Raw genomic sequence first — 15,655 nt, 5'->3', positions numbered from 1 at the left:
TGGATTAGAGGGTGTGAGCTCTGGGGAGAGGTTAGATGTTGTTTTCTCTGGAGTGTGGGAAGCTGAGGGGAGAGCCCATCAATTTATAAGATAATGAGAGGCCTGAACAGGGTGGACAGTCAGAATCTTTTTCAAGGATAAATACAAGAGGGCATCTGTCTAAACTAAAAGGATGGGGTGGGGGGAAGTTTAATGGATATCCAAAGGGGATTCACCAGGTTTGTTCCAGATTTGAAGGGGTTGGCCTGTGAATCATTTTGGACTCTACTCACTTGAATTTAGAAAAATGAGAGGGGACCTTATAGAAATGAATAAAATTATGAAAGGTATAGATAAGATAGAGGTAGGTAAGTTGGTGGAAGAGACCAGAACTAGGGGACATAGCCTCAAGATTCAGGGTAGCAGATTCAGGATGGAGATGAGGAGGAAATGCTTTTCCCAGAGAGAGGTGAATCTGTGGAATTCGCTGCCTGTTGAAGCAGTGGAGGCGACCTCAGTAAATGTATTTAAGGTTGGATAGTAGGGGAATTAAGGGATATGGGGAAAAAGCAGATAGGTGGAGATGAGCCTGTTATTAGATCAGCCTTAATCACCTTGATGGGCCGAATGGCTGGCTCCTGCTCCTATTTCTTATGTTTTTATGTATGGATCAAGAATTCTACACAGACTGGTAAGTGACTGGAATGGGCTGCCAATGGCTGTGGAAGATGTAAATTGTAGCATTTAAGAGGTTTCAGGATAGACAAGTGAAGGTTCGGGGAACAGAGGGAGTGGATCTTATGCAATAATTTGGCATTGTGTTTAGTTCATGATAGAGTTCTATATTCTGTAAACATTTTCCAGAAAAATACCTTTTAAAAATCATGGTCTGCGGCTTTCCTGGGGTTTCTGAATGAACCTGCTCTCATTGACCATCTGAATGCACAGGTGCATTGATTGGCATGCCAAGGTGCAGAGAGCTGAGCATTTCCCTTCCTGGTACGGTCCTGCAAACCTTGACCTGTTCAATTCCTCTTCAACGCAACTCTCAACGCAGCTGGGTTTTGTTTAAATTGTTTCCAACAGTGAAGTGTGCCTGGTTCTGCAGTGCTCCCGCCAAGGACACATGTTGGGATTTGGACATGCAGTTCAGACTGGGCCAAAACTGCACAGCTGGGAGAGAGATTTGGAGATGGTGCCATCCTGTGGCCAATGGGTAAGTGACCATGCCGACCAGAGTTCATTACTAGCCTGGCAAATAATTATTTGTTCCAGGCATTGGGGAGAAGCAAGGGGAATGAAAAATTACTCAGCAAACCAGATCCCAGTAGTCAGGTGTGATTCTATGTGAATCTCTGAATCATGTGTGTGTGTTTATGGAGTCTGTGTAGTATATTTTGTGTGTGTGTTTGTGTATGTGTGGGTAGTGGGTGTTTCTGTTGGGTGTATTATGACTATGTATGCCTTTGTGAGTTTTGTGGGTACATGTCAGAACACTTCCAATCTCTTTTCAGTGCCAACTGCTCAGTCCAAGAATCTGCCCTGCTCCAGCTCCCTCAACAGCCCTTAAGGCTAGAGCTGGATGAGGTCCTCACCCGGGATGAGACATATAAGGCAATTGAACAACTGAATAGTGGCAAAGCAGCAGGTATGGATGGAATCCCCCCAGAGGTCTGGAAGGCTGGCGGCAAAACTCTGCATGCCAAACTGCATGAGTTTTTCAAGCTTTGTTGGGACCAAGGAAAACTGCCTCAGGACCTTCATGATGCCATCATCATCACTCTGTACAAAAACAAAGGCGAGAAATCTGACTGCTCAAACTACAGGGGAATCACGCTGCTCTCCATTGCAGGCAAAATCTTTGCTAGGATTCTCCTAAATAGAATAATACCTAGTGTCGCCGAGAATATTCTCCCAGAATCACAGTGCGGCTTTCGCGCAAACAGAGGAACTACTGACATGGTCTTTGCCCTCAGACAGCTCCAAGAAAAGTGCAGAGAACAAAACAAAGGACTCTACATCACCTTTGTTGACCTCACCAAAGTCTTCGACACCATGAGCAGGAAAGGGCTTTGGCAAATACTAGAGCGCATCGGATGCCCCCCAAAGTTCCTCAACATGGTTATCCAACTGCACGAAAACCAACAAGGTCGGGTCAGATACAGCAATGAGCTCTCTGAACCCTTCTCCATTAACAATGGCATGAAGCAAGGCTGTGTTCTCGCACCAACCCTCTTTTCAATCTTCTTCAGCATGATGCTGAACCAAGCCATGAAAGACCTCAACAATGAAGACGCTGTTTACATCTGGTACCACACAGATGGCAGTCTCCTCAATCTGAGGCGCCTGCAAGCTCACACCAAGACACAAGAGCAACTTGTCCGTGAACTACTCTTTGCAGACGATGCCGCTTTAGTTGCCCATTCAGAGCCAGCTCTTCAGCGCTTGACGTCCTGTTTTGCGGAAACTGCCAAAATGTTTGGCCTGGAAGTCAGCCTGAAGAAAACGGAGGTCCTCCATCAGCCAGCTCCCCACCTTGACTACCAGCCCTCCCACATCTCCATCGGGCACACAAAACTCAAAACGGTCAACCAGTTTACCTATCTCGGCTGCACCATTTCATCAGATGCAAGGATCGACAACGAGATAGACAACAGACTCGCCAAGGCAAATAGCGCCTTTGGAAGACTACACAAAAGAGTCTGGAAAAACAACCAACTGAAAAACCTCACAAAGATAAGCGTATACAGAGCCATTGTCATACCCACACTCCTGTTCGGCTCCGAATCATGGGTCCTCTACCGGCATCACCTACGGCTCCTAGAACGCTTCCACCAGCGTTGTCTCCGCTCCATCCTCAACATTCATTGGAGCGCCTTCATCCCTAACATCGAAGTACTCGAGATGGCAGAGGTCGACAGCATCGAGTCCACGCTGCTGAAGATCCAGCTGCGTTGGGTGGGCCACGTCTCCAGAATGGAGGACCATCGCCTTCCCAAGATCGTGTTATGTGGCGAGCTCGCCACTGGCCACCGTGACAGAGGTGCACCAAAGAAGAGGTACAAGGACTGCCTAAAGAAATCTCTTGGTGCCTGCCACATTGACCACTGCCAGTGGGCTGATATCGCCTCAAACCATACATCTTGGCGCCTCACAGTTCGGCGGGCAGCAACCTCGTTTGAAGAAGACCGCAGAGCCCACCTCACTGACAAAAGACAAAGGAGGAAAAACCCAACACCCAACCCCAACCATCCAATTTTCCCCTGCAACCGCTGCAACCGTGTCTGCCTGTCCCGCATCGGACTTGTCAGATGTCACAAACGAGCCTGCAGCTGACGTGGACATTTACCCCTCCATAAATCTTCGTCCGCGAAGCCAAGCCAAAGAGTGTGTATGTACTATGTATGTATGTGTTTAGTGTGTTTGCATGAGTGTGTAGTGTGTGTGCCTAGTGGGCTTGTGTCTCTATGCCTGTGTGTGTGACTGTCAAAGAGATATTAGAGAGATGATTCAAAGCACACTCAAAGAGATACAATTTAAGTTGTTCCACAAAGAAGAAAAGAGAAGCCAGAAGGTTTAAGGAAGGAATCAGCATCGAAGGACTCTGGTAGCTGTCAGTACTGGGGGAATTAAAGTTGGGGGGAAGCTCAAGGCCAAAAGTGAGAGTCATTAACCATAAACATGAATCTTGCTGTTCCCTAACGTGGTACGAGTTCCCAGTTATCTCTGACCCCAAGCCCTGTGCAGCATCGCCCCCTGCTGAGTGAAACAGGGTGATCACAGAGGAGGAGGAGGGGCTCTTTGGGTCAGGCAGCATCCATGGGAAGAAATGGTCAGTCGACATTTCGGGTCAAGGGCCTTTCTTCGAGACTAAAGAAGAGATGTCTTGAACGTATAAAGTGGCAGATTAGGGACAGCTTAATGACAGGAAAGAAGGAAGGTTCCATCCAACGAGGTTAACAATGGTATCAAATTGAAAGGCAAGGCACAAAGATTTGGACGTCATGTTCAGCGCAAACACCAAGGCTCTGTTCTCGATTCCAAGGAAGGTCCGAGGATGGGGACATTTTCAAAATCAGGAAAGGAAAATTAATAATAATTAAAGGGGGAAAAAAGGAGCTTGAGATGTTCTAGAAAATAGAATAAAACTGACCATAAAAATATCTAAAAGAGAGAATCTGAAGTAACTGTTGGTCCCTTAGAGTCAAGGCTGGAGTATCTGTAATAGAAGAGTGAAAGAGGTTCTAAATAATTATTTTGGATCCGTTTTCACAGTTGAAGGCATTAAAAACATCAGTTAACTAATGGGCTCGTGGTAAGGGTGAAAAAAGGAAGTCTGCAGACGCTGTGATTGTGGTAAAAAACACACAGTAAATGCTGGAGGAGCTCAGCCGGTCTTGCAGCGTCCAGATTTCTGAAGCTTTGGGGCTGAGCCCTTCTTCAAGATAGAAGCAAAGAGCAGGAAGGTGTCAGAATAAAAGTTGAAGAACAGCTGGCAGGGTAGGTGGGAAGAGCTCAGACCAACTAATTGGATCTGATAAGAAGAGGGTTGAAAATGGACTTTGGCTCTGTGAAAGGAGAGAGGGGAAAGGGAGAGAGAGCTGGGGGAAAGGCGACAGGGGAAAGGGGGGTTGTAACAGATGTCAGTGTTAATGTCATCAGGTTGGAGGGTGCCCAGATGGAAGATGAGGTGTTGCTCCTGTTGTGCCATGATTGGCTGGGCATGCCTCCCGAGACTAATCCTACCCATAGCCCCTTGCATGTTTCCCCCTTTGATCAGTCAATCAGGTTGATGGTAGTTCCTGTCTTTGGTTAATAAAAGCCTGATAGTTTTACCACAACAACCTTTTGTGATTATTGATGGTAAATCAGTTTCATTATCTACAATTTTCTTGTTTAATTGCATTCAGCTGCTCCACTGCAAAGTCCCTTCGAAGGATGCATGCCCGAAAGAAGTTCTCCTCGTCTCTCTAATCGATTTCTGGGTTTAACCCGGGAAAGCCAGGTTCAGGAGGTTAGACTGATCCTCAACGGAGCTTTCAAGGAAGAGGTGATCAAATTGAAAAAGTAAGTTTACAACAGGAATTGCCTCATTGGGTACAGAGTGGATCATTCAGGGACAGAGTTTCAGAATAAGGGTGTTTAATTTTTTTTTAAAGTAAAGAGAAATTCCTGCTCTCTGAGGGAAAAGAGAATTGCAAAGGTGGATGTTGGATCCCTTGGAGAGTATCAGTGTTTACAGGAAGTTCCAGGGAGTGAGTCAGTATTTACAGGGGGTCACGGAGAGTGTGTCAGAGTTTACAGAAGATCATGTGTGTCAGTAATTTCAGGATGTCCCGGGAAGAGTGTCAGTGTTTACAGGGGGTCCTGGGGATTGTGTCTGTGTTTAGAGAGAGTCCCAGGGAGGGTGTCTGTGATTAAAGAGGGTCCCGGGGAGGGTGTCTGTGATTACAGAGGGTCGCGGGGAGGATGTCTGTGATTACAAGTGGTCCCGGGGCGTGTGTCTTCGTTTACAGGGGTTCAGGGAGAGTGTCGTTGTTTACAGGGGGTTCCCAGGGAGTGTGTCAGTGTTTACCAAATTACAGGCAGCCCCAGGGAGTGTGTCTGTGTTTACAGGGGGTCCTGGGAAGTGTGTCAGTTTTTTTTTACAGGGATCCCAGGGAGTGTGTCTATTTATAGAGTGTCCTGGGGAGTATGTTGGAGTTTACAGGGATTTCAGTCAGAGTGTCGGTGTTTACATGGGGTCCCGGGGTGTGTGTTGGTGTTTACAGCGGTTCCCAGGTGGTAGGTCAGAGTTAACAGGAGTTTCCAGGGAGTGTGTCAGTTTGTACAGGGGGAAACTTGAACCTACCTCTACAATCTCTCCTCGTAACTGCCACACTCCATCTCAAGCGTGATCCTGGTGAATCGCTTCTGCACTCTCTCCATTGCCGTCATGCCTTTTCTCCGGATGGGTGACCACAGAACTGCCAGTCTGCTGAGGAAGGCCGCCCGTCTCTCCAGCAGGGAGTCTGGTCTCTCAATGGGACACAAGTCCACTCTGACGTGATATTCAGAACTGATATTCTAGCCAGCCCCTTGGACTGGGGGCACTGAGGGATTGGGCATAAACAATGGCCCAGCCAGAAGATGCAGATGGGTTGACAAAGGTGGGAAAGAGACCCTTCTGCCAGTCAAGGTCCTGGGTCAAAGTCAGAAACCGCTGGTAGCTCACAGGAAGTCAGCAGAAATCCAAACAACCGCAGAGGCCAGAAACCAGAAATGAGATCTGAAAATGCACACTATTCTTGGTTGACTTTCCTTTCACAATTCCAGGAGTGAATGTTGATTAACAGAGAACCACCCACTGCCAGGTAAAGGCATATGTACCCTAGAAGAAAATCTTCCAATCTATTTCAAAAGCATTTCGACAAGAACCAAGACTTTGATAAGCTGGTGGTAAGAATGACCACCATACCCCTCCCACTGCTCTGGGTGGCTCCAGAGTGGGTGAGACCACCATCCACCTCCTGGTGAGGAGGTCTGCATGGAGACACTGTGGAGCAGCTGTGTAACGTAGGGCTCTCTGATCTTTGGACAGTTCCCAGGGATGTACACCAGGATAAACGTCCAGCGGAGCTGTGTAACGTGGGGCTCTCTGATCTTTGGACAGTTCCCAGGGATGTACACCAGGATAAACATCCAGCGGAGCTGTGTAACGTGGGGCTCTCTGATCTTTGGACAGTTCCCAGGGATGTACACCAGGATAAACGTCCAGCGGAGCTGTGTAACGTGGGGCTCTCTGATCTTTGGACAGTTCCCAGGGATGTACACCAGGATAAACGTCCAGCGGAGCTGTGTAACGTGGGGCTCTCTGATCTTTGGACAGTTCCCAGGGATGTACACCAGGATAAACGTCCAGCGGAGCTGTGTAACGTGGGGCTCTCTGATCTTTGGACAGTTCCCAGGGATGTACACCAGGATAAACGTCCAGCGGAGCTGTGTAACGTGGGGCTCTCTGATCTTTGGACAGTTCCCAGGGACGTACACCAGGATAAACGTCCAGCGGAGCTGTGTAACGTGGGGCTCTCTGATCTTTGGACAGTTCCCAGGGACGTACACCAGGATAAACGTCCAGCGGAGCTGTGTAACGTGGGGCTCTCTGATCTTTGGACAGTTCCCAGGGACGTACACCATGATAAATGTCCAGCGGAGCTGTGTAACGTGGGGCTCTCTGATCTTTGGACAGTTCCCAGGGACGTACACCAGGATAAACGTCCAGCGGAGCTGTGTAACGTGGGGCTCTCTGATCTTTGGACAGTTCCCAGGGATGTACACCAGGATAAACGTCCAGCGGAGCTGTGTAACGTGGGGCTCTCTGATCTTTGGACAGTTCCCAGGGATGTACACCAGGATAAACGTCCAGCGGAGCTGTGTAACGTGGGGCTCTCTGATCTTTGGACAGTTCCCAGGGACGTACACCATGATAAACGTCCAGCGGAGCTGTGTAACGTGGGGCTCTCTGATCTTTGGACAGTTCCCAGGGACGTACACCAGGATAAACGTCCAGCGGAGTTCTGCTCCGCCCAAAACTTGGTGTAAAGGGGTATCCCAGCAGCACAAGGACAGCTTCTTCCCCTCCACCATCAGAATTCTGAATGGACAATGAACCACAGACACTACCACGCTTTCTCTTACTTTTGCACTAACTTATTTATTTTTAATTTCATAGTAATATTTGCAGTGTAATACCTGCCACATTTCATTACCCATCGAAGCAGTGGAGGTGACCTCAGTGAATATATTTAAGACAAAGTTGGATAGATCTTTACATAGTCGGGGAACAATGGGGAAAAGGCAGGTGGATGGAGATGAGCCGATGTTTCGATCAGCCATGATCTCACTGAATGGCAGAGCAGGCTTGGCGGGCCGGATAACCAACCCCTGCTCCGATTTCTTGAATCAATGAATGGCAGAGCAGGCTTGGCGGGCCGGATAACCAACCCCTGCTCCGATTTCTTGAATCAATGAATGGCAGAGCAGGCTTGGCGGGCCGGACGGCCGACCCCTGCTCCGATTTCTTGAATCAATGAATGGCAGAGCAGGCTTGGCGGGCCGGACGGCCGACCCCTGCTCCAATTTCTTAAAGCAATGAATGGCAGAGCAGGTTTGGCGGGCCGGACGGCCGACCCCTGCTCCAATTTCTTAAAGCAATGAATGGCAGAGCAGGTTTGGCGGGCCGGACGGCCGACCCCTGCTCCAATTTCTTAAAGCAATGAATGGCAGAGCAGGTTTGGCGGGCCGGACGGCTGACCTCTGCTCCAATTTCTTAAAGCAACAAATTTTGTTCACGAAAACAAATTCCGATTCCAAAATCCTGCTGAGACACAGAAGCCGGTGCTGAGGAATTACAGGGGGCCCAGCCAACTCAAGGGGTGTGGGAGGGAGGGCCGCAGTTTCAGGGATGAGCCCTGTGGGAGCACATTCATTAAGGAGGAATATTGAGCATTGGTGCATTTGTTTGGAAAAGTACTAAAGTGAATGACACAATGAATGGAAAGGCTTGTGGAAATTATGGATGATATATTTTGGGGGTAAAATTAAAATGTGAAAACTTCACATACTTATTGCAAATAAGTGTTTGTGTTGGGACATTTCATGACGCAACTCTCCATTAGATTCTCTTTTTTTTATTTATAATTTTTAATTTTTCACACTGGGAACCATATCAACCAAAATATGTACAAATGTTTCTCATTAAATTTACACAGTGGCATTTTCTCCCTTCCCCCCCCCCCACCCTCCCTCCCACCCTTCCCACCCCCTCCAAAACCCATAAATATTCAACATATACAATACAATAAAACCATAAAACAATATCTTCACAAAAAGGAAAATAAACAAGAAAAATGTGTCATGTATTTGTTATTTAGTCGTTTTGTCTTCTATCATTTTAGGGAATGGAGGTCCTAGGCGAGCTCTTCCTGTTATGTTTCCAAATTTGTTCAAACAATATGACTTTATTTTTTAAATGATATGTTTTTTTTTCCAATGGAATACATTTATTCATTTCCATGTACCATTGATGTATTCTCAGGCTTTCTTCCATTTTCCAAGTTGACCTTATACATCTTTTTGCTACTGCTAAAGATTAATCTTTTTTGCGCTTTATCCAATTTGAGGCCTAATTCTTTATTTATTATGTTACTTAAAAGAAAGATCTCTGGATTTTTTGGTATGTTATTTTTTAATAATTTTATTTAGTATCAAATTTAGTTCTTCCCAAAACGTATTCACTTTCGTACATGCCCAAATTGCATTATCTGTTGTTCCCATTTCCTTCTTATAGTGAAAACATCTATCTGATAATGTTGGATCCCATTCTTTTAACTTTTGAGGAGTGATATATAACCTGTGTAACCAATTATACTGTATCATGCGTAACCTTGTGTTTATTGTATTCTTCATAGTTCCAGAACATAACTTTTCCCATACATCATTTTTTATCTTTATGTTTATATCCTTTTCCCACTTCTGTTTAGGTTTATAGTTTATTTCATCATTTTCCTTCTCTTGCAGCTTAATGTACATGTCCGTTATAAATCTTTTAATTATCATTGTGTCTGTAATCACATATTCAAAACTGCTTCCTTCTGGTAACCTCAGTCTGCTTCCCAATTTGTCCTTTAAATAAGCTTTCAGTTGATGATATGCAAACATTGTACCATGAGTTATTCCATATTTGTACTTCAACTGTTCAAATGTTAATAAATTATTTCCCAAAAAACAATTTTCTATTCTTTTGATTCCTTTTCTCTCCCATTCTCTAAAGAAAAGGTTGTCTATTGTAAAAGGGATGAGTGGATTTTGCATCAATAATAATTTTGGTATTTGGTAATTCATTTTTTTTCCTTTCTAAGTGGATCTTCTTCCATGTATTAAGTAAATGATGCAGTACTGGTGAGCTTTTATATTGCACCAACTTTTCATCCCACTTAAAAAGTATATGTTCCAGTACCTTCTCCCTTATTTTATCGAGTTCTATCTTAGTCCAGTCTGGTTTTTCCCTTGTCTGGTAAAAATCTGACAAATACCTTAATTGTGTGGCTCTGTAATAATTTCTAAAGTTTGGTAACTGCAAACCACCTTGGTTATACCTCTCTGTTAATTTATCTAACGCTACCCTTGGTTTCCTCCCTTTCCACAAGAATTTCCTTATTATTCTCTTTAGTTCATTGAAAAAAAATTAAGGGTATTGGTAACGTTTGAAATAAGTATTGTATCCTTGGGAACACGTTCATTTTAATGCAGTTTACCCTCCCTATCAACGTTAGCGGTAATTCTTTCCAATGTTCTAAGTCTTCCTGAAATTTCTTTATTAGTGGCTGATTATTTAGTTTGTACAAGTGGCTAAATTATTATCTAACCTGATACCTAGGTATCGGATTGTTTGTCCTTACCATTTAAATGGTGATTCTTTTTTAAATTCTGTATAATCCACGTTACTCATTGGCATCACTTCACTTTTATTTGCATTGATCTTGTACCCCGATAGTTCTTCATATTCCTTCAATTTCTTAATTAATTCTTTTATTGATATTTCTGGTTCTGTTAGGTATTCTATGATATCATCTGCAAATAAGCTGATTTTATACTCCTTCTCCTTTATTTTTATCCCTTTTGTTTTATTTTCTATTCTTATCAGTTCTGTCAAAGGTTCTATAGCTAAAACGAACAGTGAGGGAGATAGTGGACATCCCTGCCTAGTTGACCTATTTAATTTAAATTGGTTCGATACATATCCATTTACTGCTACCTTTGCCAATGGTCCATTATACAATGCTTTAATCCAATTTATATATTTTTCTGGTAGGTTGAACTTCTGTATTACTTTAAATAAGTAATTCCACTCTACTCTGTCAAAGGCCTTTTCTGCGTCTAAAGCAACAGCCACTGTTGGTTTATTATTTCCTTGAACTGTGTGAAATAGATTAATAAGTTTACAGACATTATCCGCTGTTTGTCTTTTCTTAATAAATCCAGTTTACTATTTTTGGTACACAATCGGCCAATCTGTTTGCTAATAGTTTTGCTATTATCTTGTAATCTGAGTTAAGTAGACATATTGGTCTATACGATGCTGGTGTTAGTGGATCTTTCCCCGTCTTTGGTATTACTGTAATTATTGCTGTCTTATATGAATCTGGCAAGTTTTGTGTTTCTTCGACCTGGTTCATTACTTCCAGGAGAGGAGGAATTAATAACTCTTTAAATGTTTTATAAAATTCTATTGGGAATCCATCCTCTCCTGGTGTTTTATTGTTCAGCAGCTTTTTAAATATATCCTGTACTTCCTCTATTTCAAATGGTTTTATCAGTTTGTTTTGTTCCTCTTCTTGCAATTTCGGTAGTTCAATTTTAGCTAAAAATTCCTCTATTTTATCATCTTTCCCCTTGTTCTCAGTTTGGAATAATTGTTTGCAAAATTCCTTGAAGTTTTCATTGATCTCTTTTGGGTTATATGTAATTTGTTTGTCCTTTTTCCTTGATGCCAATACAGTTCTTTTAGCTTGTTCTGTTTTAAGTTGCCAGGCTTATATTTTATGTGTTTTTTTCTCCCAATTCGTAATACTTTTGCTTTGTTTTCATTATGCTCTTCTCCACCTTATATGTTTGTAATGTTTCATTTTTTTTGGTCTGCCAATTCTCTCCTTTTCTTTATATCATCTAGTTTTACTAGTTCCTTTTCTGTACTTACTATCTCCCTTTCCAACTGCTCTATTTCCCAATTGTACTCCTTTTTCATCTTATTACATAACTTATTATCTGCCCTCTAATGAAGCCTTTCATTGTGTCCCATAATATAAATTTGTCTTTCACTGATTCTATGTTTATTTAAAAAATATGTTTTCATTTGGCATTCAATAAACTCTTTAAATTCCTGCCTTTTAAGTAGCATGGAGATAAACCTCCATCTATATGTTCTTGGTGGGATGTCCTCCAGTTCTATTGCTAATAACAGGGGTGAATGATCAGACAGTAGTTTAGCTTTATACTCAGTTTTCCTAACTCTCCCTTGAATATGGGTGACAACAAAAACATATCAATCTTGAGTATGTTTTGTGCCTACTCGAATAATATGAGTATTCCTTCTCTCTTGGGTGTTGCCTCCTCCATAAGTTTCATTTCCTGCATTGAATTAACCATAAATTTGGCTAATTTATTCTTTTTGCTTGTCTTTTGTCCAATTTTATCCAACATTGGATCCAAATTAAGGTTAAAATCCCCTCCTATCAATATATTCCCCTGCGTGTCTGCAATCTTCAAAAAATATCCTGCATAAACTTTTGATCCTCCTCATTAGGTGCATATATATTGAGCAAATTCCAAAATTCTGAGTACATCTGACACTTTATCATTACATACCTCACTGCCGGATCTATTATTTCCTCCTCTATTTTGATTGGTACATTTTTGTAAACTAGTATGGCTACACCTCTAGCTTTTGAATTATAGGATGCTGCCATTACGTGTCCTACCCAGTCTCTCTTTAGTTTATGTTCCACTTCAGTTAGATGCGTTTCCTGCACAAATGATATATCTATTTTTTCCTTCTTCAATAAATTTAGTAGCCTCTTCCTTTTAATTTGGTTATGTATTCCATTAATGTTTATAGTTATATAGTTCAACGTGGCCATTTTATATCTTGCTTACACCTCTTTTCCATCTCCTTGCCACCTCCATCCCCCTTTTTCCCCATTTTCATCTCTCAGTTTTCCCTTATTAAACTCAATGTATGACAACACATTTAAAACATAAAATACCCCAATAGTTCCCACATCCAATAATACCTTAACCCCAAATGTTCCCCCCCCCCCTTTCTGAGTTGCCCCTTATCCCTTGCTGGGCAAACACAACTCCTCTTTCCATTTGGATTGCAATCTTGCTCGAAAGCGTCAACTGATTTCGTAGTGACGGTTATTCCCTCTCACCCCAGCCCCCCCAGAAAATACTTTTTTTTACACATATAACAATGCTCTCTCTTTTCCCCCTTACTTCCTTCCTTCCCCTCTCTTTTCCCTCTTTAGTTTTTTACATATACAATGTTTTTACATCTTTATTTATACTTTGTCGCCGTTCTTCATTCTTGTTACATCTCTTTAACTCTCCTTCTATCCTGCAAATGCTCTGTGAATTCTTGTGCTTCCTCTGGATCCAAAAAACAGTCTGTTTTGCTCCCTGGATATAAATATTTTAAGCACGGCTGGATGTCTTTACATGAATTTATAACCTTTTTTTTCCATAAAAATCATTTTTGCTGTATTAAACTCCTTCCTCCTCTTTAAGAGTTCAAAACTTATGTCTGGGTAAAAAAATATTTTTTGACCCTTGTATTCCAATGGCTTATCATCTTCTCTAACTTTATTCCTTGCTCGCTCCAGTATATTTTCTCTTGTCATATATCTCAAAATTTTAATAAGATGGATCCTGGTTTTTGATGTGTCTGTGGTTTTGGAGCTAGTGCTCTGTGTGCCCTTTTCTATTTCCATTTCTTCATGTATTTCTGTCATTCCCAGGACCTTCGGGATCCATCCTTTTATAAATTCCTTCATGTCTGTGCCTTCTTCACCCTCCTTCAGGCCCATAATTTTTATGTTGTTTCGCCTACTATAATTTTCCAACATATCAATTTTCTGAGATAACAACTCTAGTGTCTCTTTAATTATTTTGTCACTTTCTTCCAATTTTTCTCTTGTCATTCACTTCCATTTCTACAGCCATTTCCTGCTCTTCCACACTCTCTACTCTTTTCCCTATTTCTGTCATAACCAGTTCTAACCTTTGCATTTTATCTTCTGCTCTTCATTTTCTTTTTAATTGCATTAAATTCTAATGACAACCATTCTTTTAATAATTTTATTTGCTCTTCAAAAAAAGCTTTATCTATATTCTGTCCATTAGTTTTACCTCCTATTTCTCTGTGAAGATCTTGGTCTTCTTCCTCTTCTTCTGTGTCTGTATCTGTGTTTGTCTCTTCTTCTCTTCTTTGTGTCTGTGTCTCTTCTGTTTTTCCTGATGAGCTGCTTGTATCTCTTTGTCGGGCCTCCTCTTGCTGGGCCACTTGCTGTTGGTCTTTGCCTCCTGGGCTGCTTGTCTGTCAGACCTCCTGTCGTTGATCCTCTTGTCGGTCACCCTTCCGCCTTTCTCCCTCTGTTTTCTTGCTCCCTCCTCTGCCACCTTCCTCGTCCTCCAGCTGAGCGCCCTGGTGTCGGGTGTCCCTCAGCTTTTCGTGCTGTGGCTGCCCACTCTTCTGCTGAGTCCCACTCCTGTCGGTGTCCTCTTTTTCTTTTGATTGCGCACTTTTGTTTGGCTCCGAGAGCCATTTTTGAAGTGTACCAGTCGGGAGGTCGCCACTCTGCAGGGCAGGCACTAACCTCGGGGATTGGGCGATCCTCGCCACCACAGCTCCCTGTTCCTTCGTGCAGGTAAGGCCTTCTTTCTTCTCCAGCAACTTTTCTACTTTTTTTTGGTTGTTTTTACTTTCTCCTCTTGGGTGCCATCTTCTTTCTCTTCTCTGTCACTTTATCTTCTATTTTATTTTTGTTGTGCTTTGTCTTTTCCTAACTTTTTTCCTATTTTTCTGGAGAAGGGCTGGTTTTCCCAACCGGCCACTACTTCATCACATGACTCCCCCCTCCCATTAGATTCTCTTGAAGGCAACTTTTGTCCATGATAAATGTTATTGAGCAGAGGATATTTTCAGAGAAAGTAGTGAACTATCAATACATTCCCATTATTTTCCTGGTGTGGAGTGAATAACTCGAGCAGTACAGTGGAAGAGCAGGTAGAGCCACTGCCTCAGCTTCAGGGACGTGGGTTCGATCCCGATTACCAGTGCTGGCTGTGAGGAGTTTGCATGCTCTCCCTGCAATTGCGTGGGTTCTATTCCCCCCCCCCCCACCACAGTCACAAAGATGCGTGGGTGGGTTAATCAGCCAGGTGAGTGGGGGAGGGGTGGCATCTGGGGTAGTTGATGGGAATGTGGGATCAGGGTAGATGGGTGGCTTGTGGCCAGCACAAACGCAATGGGATGAAGAGCCTGTTTTGGTCTGTGTGACTCTAATATTAAATATTAGACAATTTGCCTCCTGAACAGTTTTGGGTGCATTTTATGGATTTTGGGCTGCTGATCTCAAAAAATCACCTGCACATACATTTACTGGATATAACCTATTTTTGTGATTTCCTGTCATATTTTAAGTCTACTTCAAGCATCTAAACCACGAAGTGCAACATGTCGATGAAAATTAATTTTCTGTATTCTCCCTGCTAATCTTGGTGCCGTCAGTGACGAACACGGTGAAAGGTTTCACCAGGACATTGCGACCATGGAAAAGCGGTATCAGGGCAACTGGAATCCATCAGTGCTGACCGACTATCGTTGGACACTGACACCAGAGGCATCAGATGCTGAGTACAAATGAAAATCAGCGGCAAAACATTTTTAGGTCAGTTGAACGAATGCAATGTGTCAGCGTCATTATGTGATTAAACATGCTAAATTCAATCAAAGTTAATTTAATGTTTCTCCAACATACTACTTGATACATAAAATCTGAAATTATGTTCATCTTGAAGTTGTCTATCATTATCCACAATTTTTTTTTTCAGCAAACAAACCTTTTGAAAAAATTTG

General features: G+C 42.9%; 1 long non-coding RNA gene across 1 annotated transcript; it reads left to right on the top strand.

Annotated features, from left to right (window-relative positions):
- Nucleotides 1-4,368: 4,368 nt before the first annotated feature.
- Nucleotides 4,369-15,548, top strand: LOC138748680 (uncharacterized). The gene is made up of 3 exons (XR_011348214.1): nt 4,369-4,479; nt 4,890-5,046; nt 15,308-15,548. It is a non-coding gene; the product is annotated as an uncharacterized lncRNA (long non-coding RNA).
- The last annotated feature ends 107 nt before the right edge of the window (nt 15,549-15,655 follow it).

This window comes from Narcine bancroftii, chromosome 13 (genome assembly GCF_036971445.1).
Source record: "Narcine bancroftii isolate sNarBan1 chromosome 13, sNarBan1.hap1, whole genome shotgun sequence".
Classification (NCBI taxonomy): Eukaryota; Metazoa; Chordata; class Chondrichthyes; order Torpediniformes; family Narcinidae; genus Narcine; species Narcine bancroftii.
Note: the sequence above shows the minus strand (reverse complement) of the source record. Positions and strands in the feature narration are given on the sequence as shown.